Source organism: Capra hircus, chromosome 17, assembly GCF_001704415.2.
Source record: "Capra hircus breed San Clemente chromosome 17, ASM170441v1, whole genome shotgun sequence".
Classification (NCBI taxonomy): Eukaryota; Metazoa; Chordata; class Mammalia; order Artiodactyla; family Bovidae; genus Capra; species Capra hircus.
In genome coordinates, this window is record NC_030824.1 from 55572804 (window position 1) to 55593489 (window position 20686).

General features: G+C 38.3%; 1 protein-coding gene across 1 annotated transcript in view; it reads right to left on the reverse strand.

Annotated features, from left to right (window-relative positions):
- INPP4B (inositol polyphosphate-4-phosphatase type II B) overlaps positions 1 to 20686 on the reverse strand; it is a 736226-nt gene that overhangs the window by 451521 nt on the left and 264019 nt on the right. Inside the window, exon 2 of the mRNA XM_018061563.1 lies at positions 12927 to 12988. The gene's annotated coding sequence lies outside the window, so the exon portion shown is untranslated. The remainder of the gene's footprint in view (positions 1 to 12926; positions 12989 to 20686) is intronic.

The window sequence follows — 20686 nt, forward strand, 5'->3', positions numbered from 1 at the left end:
GATCCACACAGTCAAAGGCTTTGGCATAGTCAATAAAGCAGAAATAGATGTTTTTCTGGAACTCTCTTCCTTTTTCCATGATCCAGCGGATGTTGGCAATTTGGTCTCTGGTCCTCTGCCTTTTCTAAAACCAGCTTGAATATCAGGAAGTTCACAGTTCATGTATTGTTGAAGCTTGGCTTGCAGAATTTTGAGCATTACTTTACTAGCATGTGAGATGAGTACAATTGTGCAGTAGTTTGAGCATTCTTTGGCATGGCCTTTCTTTGGGATTGGAATGAAAACTGACCTTTTCCAGTCTTGTGGCCACTGCTGAGTTGTCCAAATTTGCTGGCATATTGAGTGCAGCACTTTCACAGCATCATCTTTCAGGATTTGAAATAGCTCCACTGGAATTCCATCACCTCCACTAGCTTTGTTTGTAGTGATGCTTTCTAAGGCCCACTTGACTTCACATTCCAGGATGTCTGGCTCTAGGTGAGTGATCACACCGTTGTGATTATCTGGGTCGTGAAGATCTTTTTTGTACAGTTCTTCTGTGTATTCTTGCCACCTCTTCTTAATATCTTCTGCTTCTGTTAGGTCCATACCATTTCAGTCCTTGATCGAGCCCATCTTTGCATGAAATGTTCCCTTGGTATCTCTAATTTTCTTGAAGAGATCTCTAGTCTTTCCCGTTCTGTTCTTTTCCTCTATTTCTTTGCATTGATCACTGAGGAAGGCTTTCTTATCTCTCCTTGCTATTCTTTAGAACTCTGCATTCAGATGCTTGTATCTTTCCTTTTCTCCTTTGCTTTTCATGTCTCTTTTCACAGCTATTTGTAAGGCCTCCCCAGACAGCCATTTTGCTTTTCTGCATTTCTTTTCCATGGGGATGGTCTTGATCCCTGCCTCCTGTACAATGTCATGAACCTCTGTCTATAGTTCATCAGGCAGTCTATCAGATCTAGTCCCTTAAATCTATTTCTCACTTCCACTGTATAATCACAAGGAATTTGATTTAGGTCATATTCTCAGTAACAGGGGTTTATTCTTATGTTTCATCTTTCAAAAGTAATAGCAGAATTAAAAATATGATTTCAGGAAAAAGTTTTTCTTTGGAAAAATGGCATAAGTTGGCAAATATTTTACCTAAAAAACAAAATTAAGCATATATTTAAGGTCAAAATCTTCTCTGTCTTCTCATGAGTGTCCTCAGCAGACAGAGGATAACTCTCATCAGAGCAATGGATGCACATTCAGGGGCAATGATTCTGCCCAGGAAAACCAATTAACCAGTTGTGTCAGAGGACAATTGAATTCCTCAGGCCATCAGTATGGTTTAACCATCTACATTAAATTTGGTGAGGTGATGCTTTGTCATGGGACGATTAAAGATGTGAGCTGTCAAGGCTCCACTTTGATCAGAAGTCCAGCTTTGGAGGCTCAGTATTGACTTAGTTAGCTATGCTTCCTTTAACATGAGGAAGCATCACAGACATGAAATAGAAGACACATGGATAGAACATAACCAAAAGGCTTTTCCACTGAAAATGCGGTTCCTGGATCTGCGGTGTCTGCATCACCTGGAAGCTTCTGAGAAACGCAGAACCTTGAGCCAGACCCCAGCTCTACTAAATTTGTATTCACATCATAGCACAGATGATTTTTATGCATATTCAAGCTTGAGACCCACCACTTTAAGGCAAATATAAGGTAAGAAATGGTTCTAAATCACAGTGAGTATTAGACGGTCACTGAAACTAGCAAATTCTTGATGTTCAGAAGGACAGAACATAAAGAAGCAATACAGAGAACTCCCTAGAACAAGCATAGTTGAAGATTTATGCCTTTGGCTCAGTGTCAGAGGCCAGTCTGTCTGCTGCTCATTCGTTTCAGTTTAGGATAAGAACGTCATGTATCTCCACTGTATATAAAGTAAGAAAGGGAGGCTCTGTCAATTCCAGTGATAAGGCATCCTTAACCCTGAGAACTCAGAACACTTCAGCACCACAACAGATTTGCACCAGACTTTAAAATCTTAGTTGCTCAGTCATGTCTCACTCTTTGCAACCCAGGGACTGTTGCCCGCCGGGCTCCTCTGTCCATGGATTCTCCAGACAAGAATACTGTAGCTGGTGCCATCCCCTTCTCCAGGGGATCTTCCTGATCCAGGGACTGGACCCTGGTCTCCTGCACTGCAGGCAGATTCTTTACTGTCTGCACTACCAGGGAAGCCCAGAACTTAAAGTTTCTAAATCAAAGATCCTAACAGGAAGCACTTGGAGCAGCTTTGGGAATATAGCAAGTCTGCCACCTGACTTGTTAAACTGTGTTCTGTGTCGTCACAAAAAGGAAAGCAATCTGAAGAATTACAAAGTAAATATGTGAAAATATGCTTGATTTAATCTCAGTCAACTCTTCCCAAGAGGTTGGTTGCATATGTCTACTATAACCACTCTTTCAAACACTGAGATAAAATGTTCTAACACAGTACAGAGTTGGGACTTAAGGAAACTAGGGTTCATTCCATTTAAGAGATGAGAACATTGAGACCCAGAGGTGGGACAGAAAAGCTCCACAGGCTTAGCAGCCACTCTGGGGCTGGTTAGAAGTTCTTTTGTTCTAAGGTGGGCTTTTAATTTTCTCTCTTTTATTAAAATTATTTTTTGTTGGAGCATAGTTACTTTACAATGCTATGTCAGTTGCCATTGTGCACCAAAATGAATCACGCATACGTATGCATAAATTCCCTCCCGTGTGGATTTTCTTCCCATTCAGGTCACCGCGGTGCACTCAGCAGAGTTCTTTCTGCTATACAGTATGTTCTCATTAGTAATATTGGTATCAACAGTGTTTGTGGGTCAACCCCAATCTCCTAATTCACCCCACTCCCTCCTTGGCATCCATATATTTGTTCTCTACATCTGTGTCTCTATTTCTGCTTTGCAAATAGGATCATCTATACCATTTTTCTCGGAGAAGGCAATGGCACCCCACTCCAGTACTCTTGCCTGGAGAATCCCAGGGACAGCGGAGCCTGGTGGGCTGCCATCTATGGGGTCGCACAGAGTCGGACACGACTGAAGCGACTTAGCAGCAGCAGCAGCATACCATTTTTCTAGATTTCACAGATATGGGTTAATATACAATATTTGCTCTTCTCTTTTTGACTTTTCTCTCTCCGTCACAGTATGACACTTTTGGTTGCTACTCACACAACATCCAAAGGATAGGAATTTTCATCGAATGTTCCGGAAAAGGTTGAAATTTCAAGGAAATTTTTCTCTATAAATATTTCATGTGACACATGACATTTTGCTTACTTAACAAAAGCTTGTAAAACTGGTCACCAGCCCTATACATATTGTTTTTTTTTTTTTTTTTAATTGCTATCATACAGCAGAGGTTTAAAAAAAATGGTACAAGAGAGTTTTATAGAAATTTACTAGATGCTTGGGTATTTTTAAATGGCTTTCTCTGTCATCTGAAAATTATCTAAAGGACAGGCGTCTACTCTCTATACTTAAGATGACAGAGCTTTTCTCCTGATACTATTATTCAGCAGCTGCGTGTTCCAAATGTAATGGCTCCTAGCAGTCCATCTCAAGCCTATCTCAAGAAGCAGAGGCGTGCAGAGAGAAGTTTAATTTGGATGGAGGTTGATTCTTCCTTCACACGTACTAAAGAGGGCTTTGAGGAAGTGCTATCTCAGCAACGTCAAATACTGCAAAGTCCTTAATGTCCCACACATCCACCCAAGGCCAGTTAAATACTATGTGTTTGAGAAAAACTAAAACTGAAGCTTTGGCTATATCCTCAGGCCATTTCTAATATAGACATCAGAAGTTATTCATTCACAGAACCAACTGAATTCCTTTTGAGACTACATTTCAGGTTCAAATTAGTATTGACTGAATTAGCTATGGTTTCTGATGATTAATTTCTCATTTTCTTTTGAAATCTGAAGTTTCAAAGTAAGATAATAAATTTAATTAAAATTTTATCTTCTGCTTTTTATTATGACAGGCAAGAATAAATGCATATTTGTGATCATTACAATTTCACTCTAACTCTCCAGAGATGTTCATAGAGTGCCTGAGGTTATCTACAAAGAATATAGTGTGACCAAAGATTTCTCCATCATACTGCTTACTGCATACAGTGATAAGTCTGAATTCTCTCACTGAAAGCAGTTTCTCAACACTCAAATGTGCACATAATCACACATTCTACCTTAAAATATTTACTCAATAAAACTGCACTACAATAAGAGCAAACGATAGGTACTCAAAAAAATAAAATTTAATTGTTAAATCTGAATTGGGAAGAATATCAACAAAAAAAAAACAAGGCTGAGTAGTGACGTTCCAAGCCATTGTTCCACCTGCAAATTCATTTAGTTTCTCTGGTGCCTCTCATGCAACTAAAGAAATCATGGATTAATTGAGTGAATTCCCTTTAAAATATGAGCTAATCTAGGATCCGCTAGAATATGTACGCATGCTGAATCACCTCAGTCATGTCTGATTCCTTGTAACCCTATGGACTGTAGCCCGCCAGGCTCCTCTGTCCATGGGATTCTCCAGGCAAGAATACTAGAGTGGGATGCCAAGCCCTCCTCCAGGGGATTTTCCCAACCCAGGGATCGAACTCATGTCTCCTGCAGCTCTTGCATTGCAGGTAGATTCTTTACCACTGAGCCACCAAAGAAGCTTCTTTCAGCTAGAATATATGAAGGGCTATTACTGAGACAGTATGGAATTTAAGTATAGTTTTATGTGAAAGTAAGTCATTGATTTATGCCTGAATACTGAATAAATCTTTTTCCTTTCCCATCTTTACAGTCTCAAGCTAAGGCTCTCCAACTTTTAGGGCTGTTTTCACTTCTCATGTAAGGAGAAGAAGGAAAGAAAATATCATAATCATTAATGCATGTGGCATGTATTTATTGAGAATCTGCTATATAGAATAACCTGTTTAAATGGAAAAGATTTTTATATTCTGTCAAAAGTACTAATTTTCAGTCCTTAATAGCATAAGCAATATAACATCCACCTCTTCACCCTCCTCTCCCTCCTCTCTCCAACCCCCTACTCCCCAAACCCCTCTCTCCCTCCCATGAACATTTTAGCACTTAATACTGCCTGGTTCCTTTGCCATTAGTGAACTCTCTGGGAATTTCTTCATCAACTATTTTCCTTTTGTCTGGCAAGTTCTTAAGTGTGTCTCTGTTTGACTTGACTATTTCTTGCTGTTGTTCTAGGGTCTTTTAAAACTCTATGTTAGTCTAGCGTGCATATCTGAATCCCTCTCACGCCTGTATGCTTAGTTGCTTAGGCGTGTCTGACTCTGTGACCCCTTGGACTGTAGCCAGCCGGGCTCCTCTGTCCATGGGATTCTCCAGGCAAGAATACTGGAGTGGGTTGCTCTGTCCTTCTCCAGGGGATCTTCTCCACCCAGGGACTGAACCCATGTCTCCTGTGTCTCCTGCATTGGCAGCAGAATTCTTTGCTGCTGAGCCACCTGGGAAGGAACGGCATATATTGTTACAGTAATTTAGCAGGAGTGACATAGCCAAGTGGTGAAGAGAGCTATTCTGGACCCAGACTGCCGAGGTTCTGCACCTTTGGGATCTAGGGCAATTAACTAAATCAAACCATTCCTTAGTTTCCTCATCATAAGTTGGGAAAATGGTAATACCTGTTTAATGAATTGTGGAGAGGATTAAATAAATATATGCAAAATTTTAGGTATTGCATTTCTAGCAGAAATGGACCAAGGAAACTGAATATTATATGCCTCACTGATTACAAGCAGATACAAAAAGCAAGCTACTTGAGCATCTTGAAAAATAAACAAAAGCAGGAAAGTTGTGAGAGGGAACTAAAGTATAAAGACAGAAACCACACGCGGTGACTTTTCATTTTCCCCCATTTTCTTTCAGTTCAGATCTGAAGGAAGTTCTTGTTTTTTGACATGAGCCAAAAAACTGTGGCAAGTTTAAAAGAATTTAAATCATATGTGTATATTTTCAGAACATAATGTAATTAAACTAGAATTCAATAACAGAAAAATATCTAAAAAATACAAATATTAGGGAAATAGGTAATACACTCTTTATTTAACCACTGGGCCAAAGAGGACATCACAAAAGTCATTAGAAAATAATTTGAATTATGAAAGTAAAGAATAATAATGAAATTTGTGGAATGTACCCATGATAGAAGTACTTATAAAAATTTATTATATTAATATTAGAAAAGTTTCAAATCTATGATCCAAGTTACCTTAGGAAACTAGAAAGAGTACATTTTCATAAAACTAGTTTTCTAGTAAAACTAGAAAGACTACATTCTCCCATAAGAGAGGGAATAATAACAAATTTAAGCAGAAATCAATATGATTGAAAATTAAAACAATTGAAAAAAATTCAATAAATCCCAAAGATAAATAAAATTGATAAACTTATCCAGACTGACCCAGACAAAAGAGAGAAGCTATACATTAGCAATATCAGGAATGGAGAAGGAGACATCACTACAAATTAGAACTTAAATAATAAAGAGATATTCTGAATAATATGAAAATAAATGTAACAAACAAGGTCTTACTATATAGCAGAGCGAACTGTACTCAGTATATTGTAATAAACCATAATGGAAAAGAATCTGAAAAAGAATATATATGTGTATATATAACTGAATCACTCTGCTATACACCAGAAATTAGCATATTTTAAATCAGCTATAAAGTGTAATTATATAAAATTGAACAAATTACTTGAACAAAAACTGCCAAATCTCACTCAAGAAGAAATGTATAAACTGAATAGTCCTGTACCTATTACAATACTTGGATTCATGTTTAAAAGCTCCAAACAAAACTCCAGGCTAGATGACTTTTCTGATGAGTGGTACTAAAAATTTGAAGAACAAATAATAAAAATCTACACAAACTCTTTGAGAAAACCCCAAATGGGGAATAATTTCCAATTTCTTTTATGAGGCCAGCATTATCCCAGGGCAAAATCAAAGATGCTATAAGAAAAGAAAAATACAGAAAAACATGAATTTTGACTCAGAAAAAAAATATCAACCAAAGCTTAGCTATAACAGATCTAATTCAACAGTACATAAAAGAAGTTCATCCTAGAATGAATCAGTATACAGAGGAGTTTATCTAGGAATGCAACATTAAAAAATCAAATACATATGATCACCTCAAAGAGGCAAAAAAAATAATTGACAAAAATTCAACATCCAGAAAAAAGAAACTCTCATTCAGAAAACTGTTTAATAAACAAACAAAAAACTCTCAGCAACTTAAGAACGAAAGAGAAGAACTTTGATTATGGAAATCTACAAAAGTGTTACAGTTACCATCACAACTAGAAAATAAAAGACTCAGTACTTTGATGCTAAGATCACGAATAAGGTAAGAATTTCCACTCTCACCTTTCCTCTTCAATTTCACAGCAGAAGTCATAACTAAAGCAATAAGGCAAGGAAAAAAACAAAAGACATACAAATTGGAAAGAAACAAATTTGCAGACAACGTGATTGCCTGGGTAGAAAATAGCCAAAAATAAATACCATAAAAGCTAGAAAAAATTTTATCGAAGTTGTGCAATATAAAGTCAGTATACAAAAATCAATTGTCTACAAAATAGCTATGAAAATGGGAAAATAAACTTTTCAAAAGAACCATTTATTACAGGACCAAAAGCTAAAAGTTAGAAACAAAATCAAACAAAATATGAACAGAATCTTTGCTATAATCTACAGAACACTGATAAATAAGACAAAATCAAATGAAGATATATACGTGTGTGTGTGTGTTCATCGGAGAAGGCAATGGCAGCCCACTCCAGTACTCTTGCCTGGAAAATCCCATGGATGGAGGAGCCTGGGAGACTACAGTCCATGGGGTGGTGAAGAGTTGGACACGACTAAGTGACTTCACTTTCACTTTTCAGTTTCATGCACTGGAGAAGGAAATGGCAACCCACTCCAGTGTTCTTGTCTGGAGAATCCCAGGGACAGAGGAGCCTGGTGGGCTACTGCCTATGGGGTCGCACAGAGTCGGACACGACTGCCGCAACTTAGCAGCAGCAGCAGTATGTTCATGGACTGAGTCTCATGATTGTTAAGATGTCAGTTTTTTTCTAAACTGACCACTAGGGGCAGAGCTAGGCTCCTGACTGCAAGGTACATAGCTGTCACAACTAATACATTTAGAAAGGCAACTAGACTCATGGCTGATGTGACTGCAACCTGGTGCTCAGTGGCCTAAATTCATACTACCAGTAACTCAGAAACCAGTGTTCAATCAAGCAGCAAACACTGTCAGAGGTCCAGTCCCTTGCTGAGCTGTTTGGTAAATGGTAAGAAAAATAGAGTGGAGGGTAAAAGGAAAGAGCCGTTAATACACAATGTGGCTGGGCTCTCATTGGCGCTGTGTTCAGCGTCACCTTATATACTAATAAATGGGCAACAAGGAACAGTGCCTGACCACAACACACAACAAAACAGAAAGCAAAGTGGGTAAGATAATTATCTCAACAGATAACCTGCGGCTGCTTCATGGAGGAGATGCTATTTGGCCAGACTTTAAGAGATTTATACACCGGAAAGGTAGGTACAGATAAAAGGAAAGGGAGGCAGGGAAGAGGGAGGGAAAATGAGAGAAAAGAAGGAAGAAAAATACCGAAAGTGGAGGCAGTGCGAACAAAGAGCTAAAGTTACAAGCGTAGAATATGCATAAATAACAGGAAATTAGCTAGTCGGATGGGAGCAGAGCACATGGAGCAGCAACAGGAAGTGGGTACAGTATCACTGAATGAAATCATCCACAGGGAGGCATAACCACTTGTGTTTCCAATGTTAGACATGGTGTTTGTAAACCAGAAGATAGGGCAATCAGGGTTACCTACTTCCTGCCCTGTTAGTTCACTGCCTCACTCTAAGTAAACAAATACTGACTGAGCAACCCTTATGCCTATTATTAAACAAATAATAAATGAGCAACACAGAGGCAAAGTACTGTGAGTAATTCAGGAGCAATATGTCACTATATCCTTAAGTGGGATTTACACTCTGGACAGCAGAATCCAAACTACTCACAATTAAAAAAAAAAAAATCACAACAAATACTTCAGGTAAAAGGATTAATGAACCTGCCTTCTAGTCTTTGCCTCTAAGGAACAGAATCAACAAGCAATTTCTGAATCTATGGTATTGGCAATATTCTGTGCTAGATATTAAATGTACAGTCTCAAATTTAGTTTCATTTCCTTTTCACTTTTTCTCTTTTTCCCTTCTTTCTAGAACTGAAAGAAGTTCTCTAGAAGGTATCTAGTTAACTAGAAGTTATCTAGTCAGTGTGTAAGTCGAGACAAATGCTAAAGAAACCACATTGTAGAATGGATATTTTTAAAGGACCTCTTAAAATACCCATTTTTTTAATGGGTAAACTGCGATTGAGAACAATTTGAAAATTTGTCCAGGGTCAGACAGAGAATGAGTTAGGGAGAAGGGATTTAACTCCAGTTTGAACACTTTAAAAATCCATTGTTTTTATACTGAGCAAAATACAGTCCCTGAAAACAATTTAAAGACATTAAAAGAATTGTCATTTAGTTGTGAAAATTCCTTCTGAAAAAGGAAACAGTGAAGTTCAATTTCATGCCAGAAAGTGTGTTCCTCAGGCACCAACTCATTCTAAAATAGGTGATTATTCAATCTGGCTGTAATATTACCCTCTCTGTTTTCCTCCCTGTTTTATGTTTTCATGTTAATCATTTTACTTTCTTTTCTTTTTTTTAGGCATATTCAATTAAGATTTCTAATTAGTTTTCAAATTTGAAACACATCTCTAGTAGAAAGCAAACCACAAGAGCAGTAATTAAGGGACAGCTGTCTCATCTTTCTGGGGAAGAAACAAGGCTTTTTTGTTTCTAAGTTATAAATACTAGAGAAGTTTTCAAGATTTTTTTTTAAGAAATAGTTAACTGAGTAGTTAACTGAATTGAAAGATACTGAATTAATCTAAAAAAGTCAGTGTTCTTTCCGACACATGCTGAGAATCTTTCTTCTGGGATAACCTTAGGTTAACTCTAACACTATGAACTTTTATTGCTGCAAATACAGAATCTCCACATTTTATACAAAACCAATCATTTCTTTAGATTCTAAAGTAGGCACTAACCCAAGATATCTCCCTCACTTTTAAAATTATGTGACTTTTACAAATAAAGGAGCACAAGCGCTTTCAGTGGAGAGGAATAAGATTCAGAGCAGCTAAGATGCAGATACTATTTTTGTGTGTGTGGTTTTCCTTTGATTTAAGAGAACAAATATTACTAACATTAACATTGAAAATTACTTCAGTTCAATTCAGTCACTCAATCGTGTCCGACTCCTTGTGACCCCATGAATTGTAGCACACCAGGCCCCCCTGTCTATCACCAACTCCCGGAGTTCACCCAAACTCATGTCCATTGAGTCGGTGATGCCATCCAACCATCTCATCCTCTGTCGTCCCCTTCTCCTCCTGCCCCCAATCCCTCCCAGCATCAGAGTCTTTTCCACTGAGTCAACTCTTCACATGAAGTAGCCAAAGTACCAGAGTTTCAGCTTGAGCATCACTCCTTCCAAAGAACACCTGGGACTGATTTCCTTTACAACGAACCAGTTGGATCTCCTTGCAGTCCAAGGGACTCTCAAGAGTCTTCTCAAAAACCACATTTCAGAAGCATCAATTCTTCAGCACTCAGCTTTCTTCACAGTCCAACTCTCACAGCCATACATGACCACTGGAAAAACCATAGCCTTGACTAGACGGACCTTTATTGGCAAAGTAATGTCCCTGCTTTTGAATATGCTATCTAGATTGGTCATAACTTTCCTTCCAAGGAGTAAGCGTCTCTTAATTTCATGGCTGCAGTCACCTTCTGCAGTGATTTTGGAGCCCAAAAAAATAAAGTCTGACACTGTTTCCACTGTTTCCCCATCTATTTCCCATGAAGTGATGGGACCAGATGCCATGATCTTCGTTTTCTGAATGTTAAGCTTTAAGTCAACTTTTTCACTCTCCACTTTCACTTTCATCAAGAGGCTTTTTAGTTCCTCTTCACTTTCTGCCATAAGGATAGATTACTTAGTAAGCTTTTACTCCAGTATTCCTTATTGGTACTTTCAGGTATTATTTTCACATACAAACTATAATCAGGATTTGAAGCAATTAACCATATAATTCAGGTCAAGAAAACTCTTCTGCCTGAAAAGCTAAACCACTGAAGCAAACAGTTTGTTTGTTTGTTTTTTCCTGGCTTGAATTATCCAGATTCTAGAAAATTATTAAACACAACTTAATGTGCAAATCCATAAAACAGGTCTAGTTACCTAAAAGCAGGCCAGCCTCAGGAGCATAAGGAACCCCTTAAAATACATATTTCTAAGAAGAAACTTCTAAAACAGTTCCTAATGTAAACCTGGAAATAATGGTTAAGTAATAGCAAGTTCACTAAAGGTGCACACACATACACAAACACATTCATATACGTATATAGTACAGAACTTCCCAGAACCTATGCTGATGCTTAAAGCTCCTAAGAGTGGTACAGTATTCAGAAATTTTCAAACCTTTTTGATCCCAAACCGTTTTATATAGAACAGATCATGGAACTAATATTCGGACTCACGGAGAAACTTATTATGCAGTCATAAGCTTTTTACGCTGTACACTGGCAGGAGATGCAGGAGGGTAGGGTTGGGTGGTAGATTTGAAAGCTTCTATTAATACACCCGGGGACCAGAAGAAAGACCAAATGACGTAGGACAGAAATGCCAAGGGCAAAACGGGGTCAAGCAAAGCTGGTCTGAAGACACTTCTACCATAACCACTGAGACCCTATGGGACTGGGCTGATTGCCATAGTCATTCATTTTCCTTCTCTTTGGCTGAAGCACAGGGGATGTGGGATCTCAGTTCCCTGTGCCGGGATGGAACCTGTATCCCCTGTGCTGGAAGCATGGAGTCATAACCACTGGGTCATCAGGGAAATCTCATTTTTCAACACAGCTTCATCTTCTGCTTCTCTCCGCCTCTGTGACCTTCCTTAATCTTCGTCAGTTATGTTCTTTATTTGCTGCTGTTCCTTCTACCTGGGACTCTTTTCTTTATACTTCAGCTCTTAGCTTAACACCATCTTCCACAGAAACACCCTCTGTTTAGTCCATCTGAAATAGATTCCTCTCTTCTTTCCCAGTATTTTCCCTACAGAATCTCTCTTCATAACATTTATCACAGTTTTTATTTACGTATTGATACTTGTTTATTTATTTCATATCATGTTCACAGGACTACAAGCACCATGAAGGCAGGAATAGACTATGCCTGTTTTGTCCAAATTTATGATCACCAAATACCTCATAGATGAGTGTTTGCCATATAGCAGGTCTTTTATAAACATGTGTCAATTTAATAATAAATAATAATAATTAATTCCTTCACATATCTCCCTGAGAGAAAGTCGCTCAGTCGTGTGTGACTCTTTGCGACTCTATGGACTATACAGTCCATGGAATTCTCCAGGCCAGAATACTGGAGCAGGTATCCTTTCCCTTCTCCAGGGGTCTTCCCAACTCAGGGATCAAACCCAGGTCTCCTGCACTGCAGGCAGATTCTTTACCAGCTGAGCCACAAGGGAAGCCCATGTGTCCCTTGGGCTGGCCTAACTGAAATCCTCAAAACTGATTTAAAGTATACATAGAAATAAGTTCCTCTTTAGGATATAATTATCTATCTATAATATGCAGTCATACACATTCTAAAACATCAAACTTGCATTTTTGTAAAATATTTTTATAATGGGGGCTGTAGGTTTGAATAAATCATCAATCTAAATCAATATTATGGGTTGATTATTGAGAACCACACTCGTACCTGCTTTCTTGTATTCTTCAAATACTTCTACTCCTTATTACGGCCTTGCTGATTTCAGAGCTCTGCAACGAACAAAAAGACAAATGTCAGGATTTGGTGTTTCACCAGGAACTCCTCTTTAAAAAAAAAAAAATTACTGGAGTATAGTTGCTTTACAATGTTGTGTTAATGTCTGCCATATGGCAAAGTGAATCAGATATACATATACACATATCCCCTCCTTTTTTGGATTTCCATCCCACTTTGGTCACCACAGAGCACTGACTATACTTCCTGCGCTGTACAGTAGGTTCTCATTCACTATCTGTTTTATACATAGTATCAATAATGCATATATGTCAATCCCAATCTCTCAGTTCATCCCAGGCCTTCCTTCCCCCTTTGGTGTCCATACATTTGTTCTCTACATCTGTGTCTCTTATTTCTGTTTTGCAAATAGCTTCATCTATAGGAATGCCTCTTTCCTAGGTAAAATATTTGATTTGCTTGTAATACCCATTATTCCAATCTTGAGGACTTATGATCACAAGATTCATGGAATACAGCTATTTCTTATTTGTATTCAACTTAATCTGCTTCTTTCAGCTCACAGAGGTCTACAGGAAAGAAGTCTAGCTGACTCATTTATTTGCTTACATGCGCCAAGCATTATTCTAAGTTTTTGGATCAACTCATTTATTCCTCATAACTACTGGGCAGGCAAGGGTTAACTCAGCAGGCTTGAGTTCCTGAAATGCTATCCTTTCTAAAGAAAGGTCCTTCTTCAGAACTGGCCTTAGTCTAGCTCCTGGAAGATGACCTCTGAGCTCTTGGAATAGGCTGACTGATACAGTCTCCATACGTGTTTCTACTGCTCTAGGTGGCCCAGATACATTTACGGTGAACAGCTGTTTTTGCTTGAAGAGGAGTGGCTGAAATCTGAATAGTGAGGTCAGTCACCTGGTGCTGCAAGCTTCTGTGACTGACCTCTAATAAAACTCTAGACACCAGAGGTCAGCTGAGCTTCCCTGGCTGACCACATGTGACCACTTCACACATGTGGTCACACATGGTGGCTGAGAGAATTAAGGGCATCCCCATGTGCCCTTAGGGGCTTCCCAAGTGACTCGCCAGTGCAGGAGGCAAAGGAGACATGGGTTCGATCCCTGCGTCAGGGAGATCCTCTGGAGTAGGACATGGTGACCCACTCCAGTATTCTTGCCTAGAGAATCGCGTGGACAGAGAAGCCTGGTGGGCTACAGACCAGGGGATCACAAAGAGTCAGACACAACTGAGTATGCACACACGCAGGTGCCCTTAAGACATACAACACCTCCTAGAACTAACACCAAAAAGGGATGTCATTTTCATCATAGGGGACTGGAATGCAGAACCAGGAAGTCAACGGATACTCAGAATAACAAGGCGAGTTTGGCCTTGGAATACAAAATGAAGCAGGGCAAAGGCTAACAGAGTTTTGTCAAGAGAACATGCTGGTCACAGTGAACACCTCCTTCAACAAGGACATTACCAGATGGTCAATACCAATATCAGATTATGTTCTTTACAGCCAAAGATGAAGAAGCTCTCTACAGTCAGTAAAAACAAGACCTGGAACTTACTGTGGCTCAGATCATCAGCTCCTTATTGCAAAATTCAGGCTTAAATTGAAGAAAGTAGGGAAAACTACTAGGCCATTCAGGTATGATATAAATCAAATCCCTTATGATTAGACAGTGGAGGTGATGGATAGATTCAAGGAACTAGATGTGGTAGACAGAGTGCCTGAAGAACTATGGATAGAGGTTGGTAACACTGTACAGGAGGCAGAGAAACCATTCCAAAGAAAAAGAAATGCAAGAAGGCCAAGTGGTTGTCTGAGGAGGCTTTACATATAGTTGAGGAAAGAAAAGAAGCAAAAAGCAAGGGAGAAAGGGAAAGATATTCTCAATTGAATGTAGAGTTACAGAGAATAGCAAGGAGAGATAAGAAGGCCTTTTCAAATGAACAATGCAAAGAAATAGAGAAGTGAAACAAAATGGGAAAGACTAGAAACCTATTCACTAAAACTGGAGATAAAAAGGGAACAGTTCGTGCAAGGATGGGCATGATAAAGGACAGAAACAGTAACAATCTCTTCTTCTCTATCAGAAGAAGATATTAAGAGGTGGCAAGGATACACAGAAGAAGTAAACAAAAATGGTCAAAGTGAATCGGCTACACATACACACTGCTGCTGCTGCTGCTAAGTCACTTCAATCGTGTCTGACTCTGTGCAACCCCATAGACGGTAGCCCATCAGGCTCCCCCGTCCCTGGGATTCTCCAGAACACTGGAGTGGGTTACCATTTCCTTCTCCAGTGCATGAAAGTGAAAAGTCAAAGTGAAGTTGCTCAGTCGTGTCCGACTCTTAGTGATCCCATGGACTGCAGCCCACCAGGCTCCTCCATCCATGGGATTTTCCAGGCAAGAGTACTGGAGTGGGGTGCCATTTACACACATATCCCTTCATTTCTGGATTTCTTTCCCATTAAGGTGACCACAGAGCATTGATTAGAGTTCCTTGTGCTAAACCGTAGGCTGTCATTAGTTATCTATCATATACACAGTATCAGTAGTGTATATATGCCAATACCCATCTATGACTGTGAGTATAACAGCTTCTCTGAATCTTGGGAACCCTCTAACAAATAATTGAGACTACAGGTGGACTTTGGGATCCCCAGCAAACCACCCTGTGAGATACTATTACCCGTATAATACAGACAGTGAAGCGAAGTGAAGTGAAAGTCGTTCAGTCATGTCTGACTCTTTGCGATCCCATGGACTATATAGCCCACCAGGCTCCTCTGTCCATGGAATTCTCCAGGAAAGAATACTGGAGTAGTTAGCCATCCTTCTCCAGGGGATGTTCCCAGGGATTGAACCTGGGACTCCTGCACTGCAGCCAGATTCTTTACTGACTGAGCCACCAGGGAAGGAATTGGCAATGGACAATGAACTCTGAGGTGACCCAGAATTCCACAGCTAGTTTAAGTGTTAGTATTTAAATTTGAACCCAATGATCTGGTTTAGGCATTTTACCACCACTGTGACACGTGGTTTATCAAAATATATATTATGTGCTGTTCAATACGTGTATCAAAAAATGCCACCTGGTTCTTTTTCTTATTTTGTTATCAAGGGTGATAATTTTCAAATTGTAAATGTACCATCAATTACCAAATTTCATTTTGTCTGTCAACAAAAGAGCAATAACTTTTATTGAGTTAAAGTTGTACTTTCTGCTGTATTTTATTCAAAACAAATTTTCTCCCAGTCATGTCAACAATGCAGATGTGATGTTAAGATTTTCTCACTCACAGCCTCATATATTTCTTCTATATGGTTTTTAATACAGGGGGATGACAACTACAGACTTAGCTTTAAATCAAACACCAGGTTTTATTTAATTTGGGGAAAACAAAACACCTTATCATGGTTTTTCTTAAGATTTATAATATTTTGAGCCTAAGAGATCCAGAATTGCCTTGAAGTGTTAGAAAAAATAGTTTCACAACAGGAGAAAGCATTAAACTAATCAGCTGCTATTAAAGAAAATGTAAACCATCTACTGATTTCTAAATACAATGGATTAAAATAATATGCCAGTTATGTACAAAAATTATGAGTTCACTATATTAAGCTTTTTTCAGGTAGACTCTGCAGAAAACACTTTGGTCTAGTTAATCATTTTCATCAGGTGTGTGAAGTAGCTTTATTCATTCGACTTATTCTAACACTGGGAAAAAACCCATAATTCATTATCTTATCTTTTTAAATGCACCCTAAACTAAGCATTGGACACTGTTGTACACATAAGGATTCCTGTGTCTTGTTCTTATCACTCAGACTGCACATCTCTTGATACTCTGAAGTGTCACGACAATCGCAAAAGTAAGGAGTCTACCTTGCAGTGTGGATATTCAGAGGCCAGTGTAGTCTCAGAGTGTCCAAACAGTCCTTAAAATAACTTCCAAAAGTACAAGTAAAGAATGCAGGGGAAGGGCAATCCCTCACATGGTGATGATGAAATACATGGAACGTAAACTGGATAACTGTGAAAGTGCAAAGAATAAACGCTTAAGATGCAGAAGCATCAATGGTGTTATGTGAGCCTGAGTCTTTCATACTTGTTTTGTCCCCTTTATTTTGTTATTTATTACTTCTCAGCTCCCATCACGAAACAAGAACTAATTTACCCAAACCCACCAAGGTGCTGGGTTGTCTTAAATAAATATCCCACTCAGTGAATGCAAACAAAAGCCCTATTTAACACTTCTCATTGCCTTCACAATAAATGATCAAGTAGAATACTGGCCATAAAGTTTTCTTTAGAAAATAGAGAATTCTATCTTAGACAACTTTAATATTCAACTAAATTGAATATTATTGACTAGCAATAAATTAGGCAACATTTTTAAAATGGTGTAGCCTCTATTGGGCTCTACTTTATGCTTCCTGGGTTCCTATATTCACCCTGTGGCCCTAAATGGGGCAGGCTCTCATGACTCACATTTTCCCTCTACTCAGGAGTTCTGGTGTGATGGGGATATAGCCAAAGTCAGAGCTGGATAGCTGCCTTTTCCACATTGCCCCATGAAAGCATGCTGGGCTTGAGACGCCTTGTTGTTGATCTCAGACAGCCTGATGACTCCAGGTCAAGAGTCCCATCAGTGAGAGGTTTGGGGATATTATGCCAAAGGCAAGAGCTAAGTGGGGTGGGGTTTAGAAAGGACTAGGAAGAGATGACGTATGTGTCAGAATGTTGTATAGTATGGAGATCCTCTCTGCTTCTGAAAAAGCTCAACTATTTGTCCCCTAAAAGATCCAGCAGTTAAAACCCGTTTCACAGATATTATATATAACATACACACATATATATACACACATAGTAGAATTACTAGAATCTATCTGTCTCTGAAATAGATGTGAAAATTTAACCCTATCTCAAAAGCAGACTTTTTAAAAATTAAATTTTAATTAAAGGATAATTTACAATACTGTGCCTCCCTCTTAAACCTTCTTGCCACCTCCCATCCCTCTGGGTTGTCACAGAGCATTGGATTTGAGCTCTGTGCATCATACAGCAAATTCCCACTGGCTATATAACTAAAAGTAGACTTTTAGAATCTTACTTTAGGTCTTCAATTTCCACCTCTTACTGTAAAAACAAAATAGGATTTATAATAGCTAAAAATGAGATTATTCTCAAGTGCTGACAATCATCACATCAACTAAAAAACTACAAACAATTTTCTACAAGAATTTAGAAAATGAATCAAGAAAAGTCTCAGGATACAAGATAAATTTGCAATAATAACTTCAATATAACAGCAATAAACAGAAAGTAAATTTTTTTTTTAAATTTTAAAATCTTTAATTCTTACATGCGTTCCCAAACATGAACCCTCCTCCCACCTCCCTCCCCATAACATCTCTCTGGGTCATCCCCATGCACCAGCCCCAAGCATGCTGCACCCTACGTCAGACATGGACTGGCGATTCAATTCTTACATGATAGTATACATGTTAGAATTCCCATTCTCCCAAATCATCCCACCCTCTCCCTCTCCCTCTGAGTCCAAAAGTCCGTTATACACATCTGTGTCTTTTTTCCTGTCTTGCATACAGGGTCGTCGTTGCCATCTTCCTAAATTCCATATATATGTGCTAGTATACTGTATTGGTGTTTTTCTTTCTGGCTTACTTCACTCTGTATAATTGGCTCCAGTTTCATCCATCTCATCAGAACTGATTCAAATGAATTCTTTTTAACGGCTGAGTAATACTCCATTGTGTATATGTACCACAGCTTTCTTATCCATTCATCTGCTGATGGACATCTAGGTTGTTTCCATGTCCTGGCTATTATAAACAGTGCTGCGATGAACATTGGGGTACATGTGTCTCTTTCAATTCTGGTTTCCTCAGTGTGTATGCCCAGCAGTGGGATTGCTGGGTCATAAGGTAGTTCTATTTGCAATTTTTTAAGGAATCTCCACACTGTTCTCCATAGTGGCTGTACTAGTTTGCATTCCCACCAACAGTATAGGAGGATTCCCTTTTCTCCACACCCTCTCCAGCATTTATTGCTTGCAGATTTTTGGATCGCAGCCATTCTGACTGGTGTGAAGTGGTACCTCATTGTGGTTTTGATTTGCATTTCTCTAATAATGAGTGATGTTGAGCATCTTTTCATGTGTTTGTTAGCCATCCGTATGTCTTCTTTGGAGAAATGTCTATTTAGTTCTTTGGCCCATTTTTTGATTGGGTCGTTTATTTTTCTGGAATTGAGCTGCACAAATAATTTCAAGATTTGTATGGAAATACAAAAAACCTCGAATAGCCAAAGCAATCTTGAGAAAGAAGAATGGAACTGGAGGAATCAACTTGCCTGACTTCAGGCTCTACTACAAAGCCACAGTCATCAAGACAGTATGGTACTGGCACAAAGACAGACATATAGATCAATGGAACAAAATAGAAAGCCCAGAGATAAATCCACACACATATGGACACCTTATCTTTGACAAAGGAGGCAAGAATATACAATGGAGTAAAGACAATCTCTTTAACAAGTGGTGCTGGGAAAACTGGTCAACCACTTGTAAAAGAATGAAACTAGATCACTTTCTAACACCGTACACAATAATAAACTCAAAATGGATTAAAGATCTAAATGTAAGATCAGAAACTATAAAACTCCTAGAGGAGAACATAGGCAAAACACTCTCAGACATAAATCACAGCAGGATCCTCTATGATCCACCTCCCAGAATTCTGGAAATAAAAGCAAAAATAAACAAATGGGATCTAATTAAAATTAAAAGCTTCTGCACAACAAAGGAAAATATAAGCAAGGTGAAAAGACAGCCTTCTGAATGGGAGAAAATAATAGCAAATGAAGCAACTGACAAACAACTAATCTCAAAAATATACAAGCAACCTCTGCAGCTCAATTCCAGAAAAAAAATTTTTTTAAATAAATAAAGGTAACTCCCAGTGGCATCAACCATCCTGACTCACTACAGCAGTAACAACAAAAGCAACAAAGTACTTATGAATAACTCTGTAAAAAAATTATCAAAAGCTATAAAGGAAATAAGGACTATAACACATGCACGAGCGGGAAAGTACTTACAAAAAAATATCACTACTCCTGAAATTAATTTATATTTTTAGCATAATTTAAATCAAAATTCTAGTAGGGGTAATTTTAGAGTCTGTCAAAACTTTCTAAAGTTTACTTGAAGAAAGAGTCATGGATCATAAAGAAAATTTTGAATATAAATATTAATGAGATGTTTTGTTCTAGCTAATGATAAAACACGTTGTGACACAACATTTAACACAGTACAGAACTGGCTTAGAAATTGACATATAAGATATCCCAGAAACATCCTATTTTATGCATTTATTCAACATATATTTAATGCCTGTCATATGCCAAGCACTATGCTAGTTATTAAAGGGAAAACACAATTCCTGCCCTCAGAAAATTTGAAGGGGGGAAAACTAGCTATTTTCATTTTGATAGAAATTGATACAAATGGGCATAGGACTTTATGAATGTGTATAGAAAAGAAATCTAATAAAATAGACACCACTAATTAATGAAAAAGAAATTGTTTAATAAGTAATGTTGAGATAATTGCTTATCTTTTGAAACAAAAATCTAATATGTCCCATTAGATATAGATATAAGTTGCAAACATATTATGGAACTAAATATAAATGAA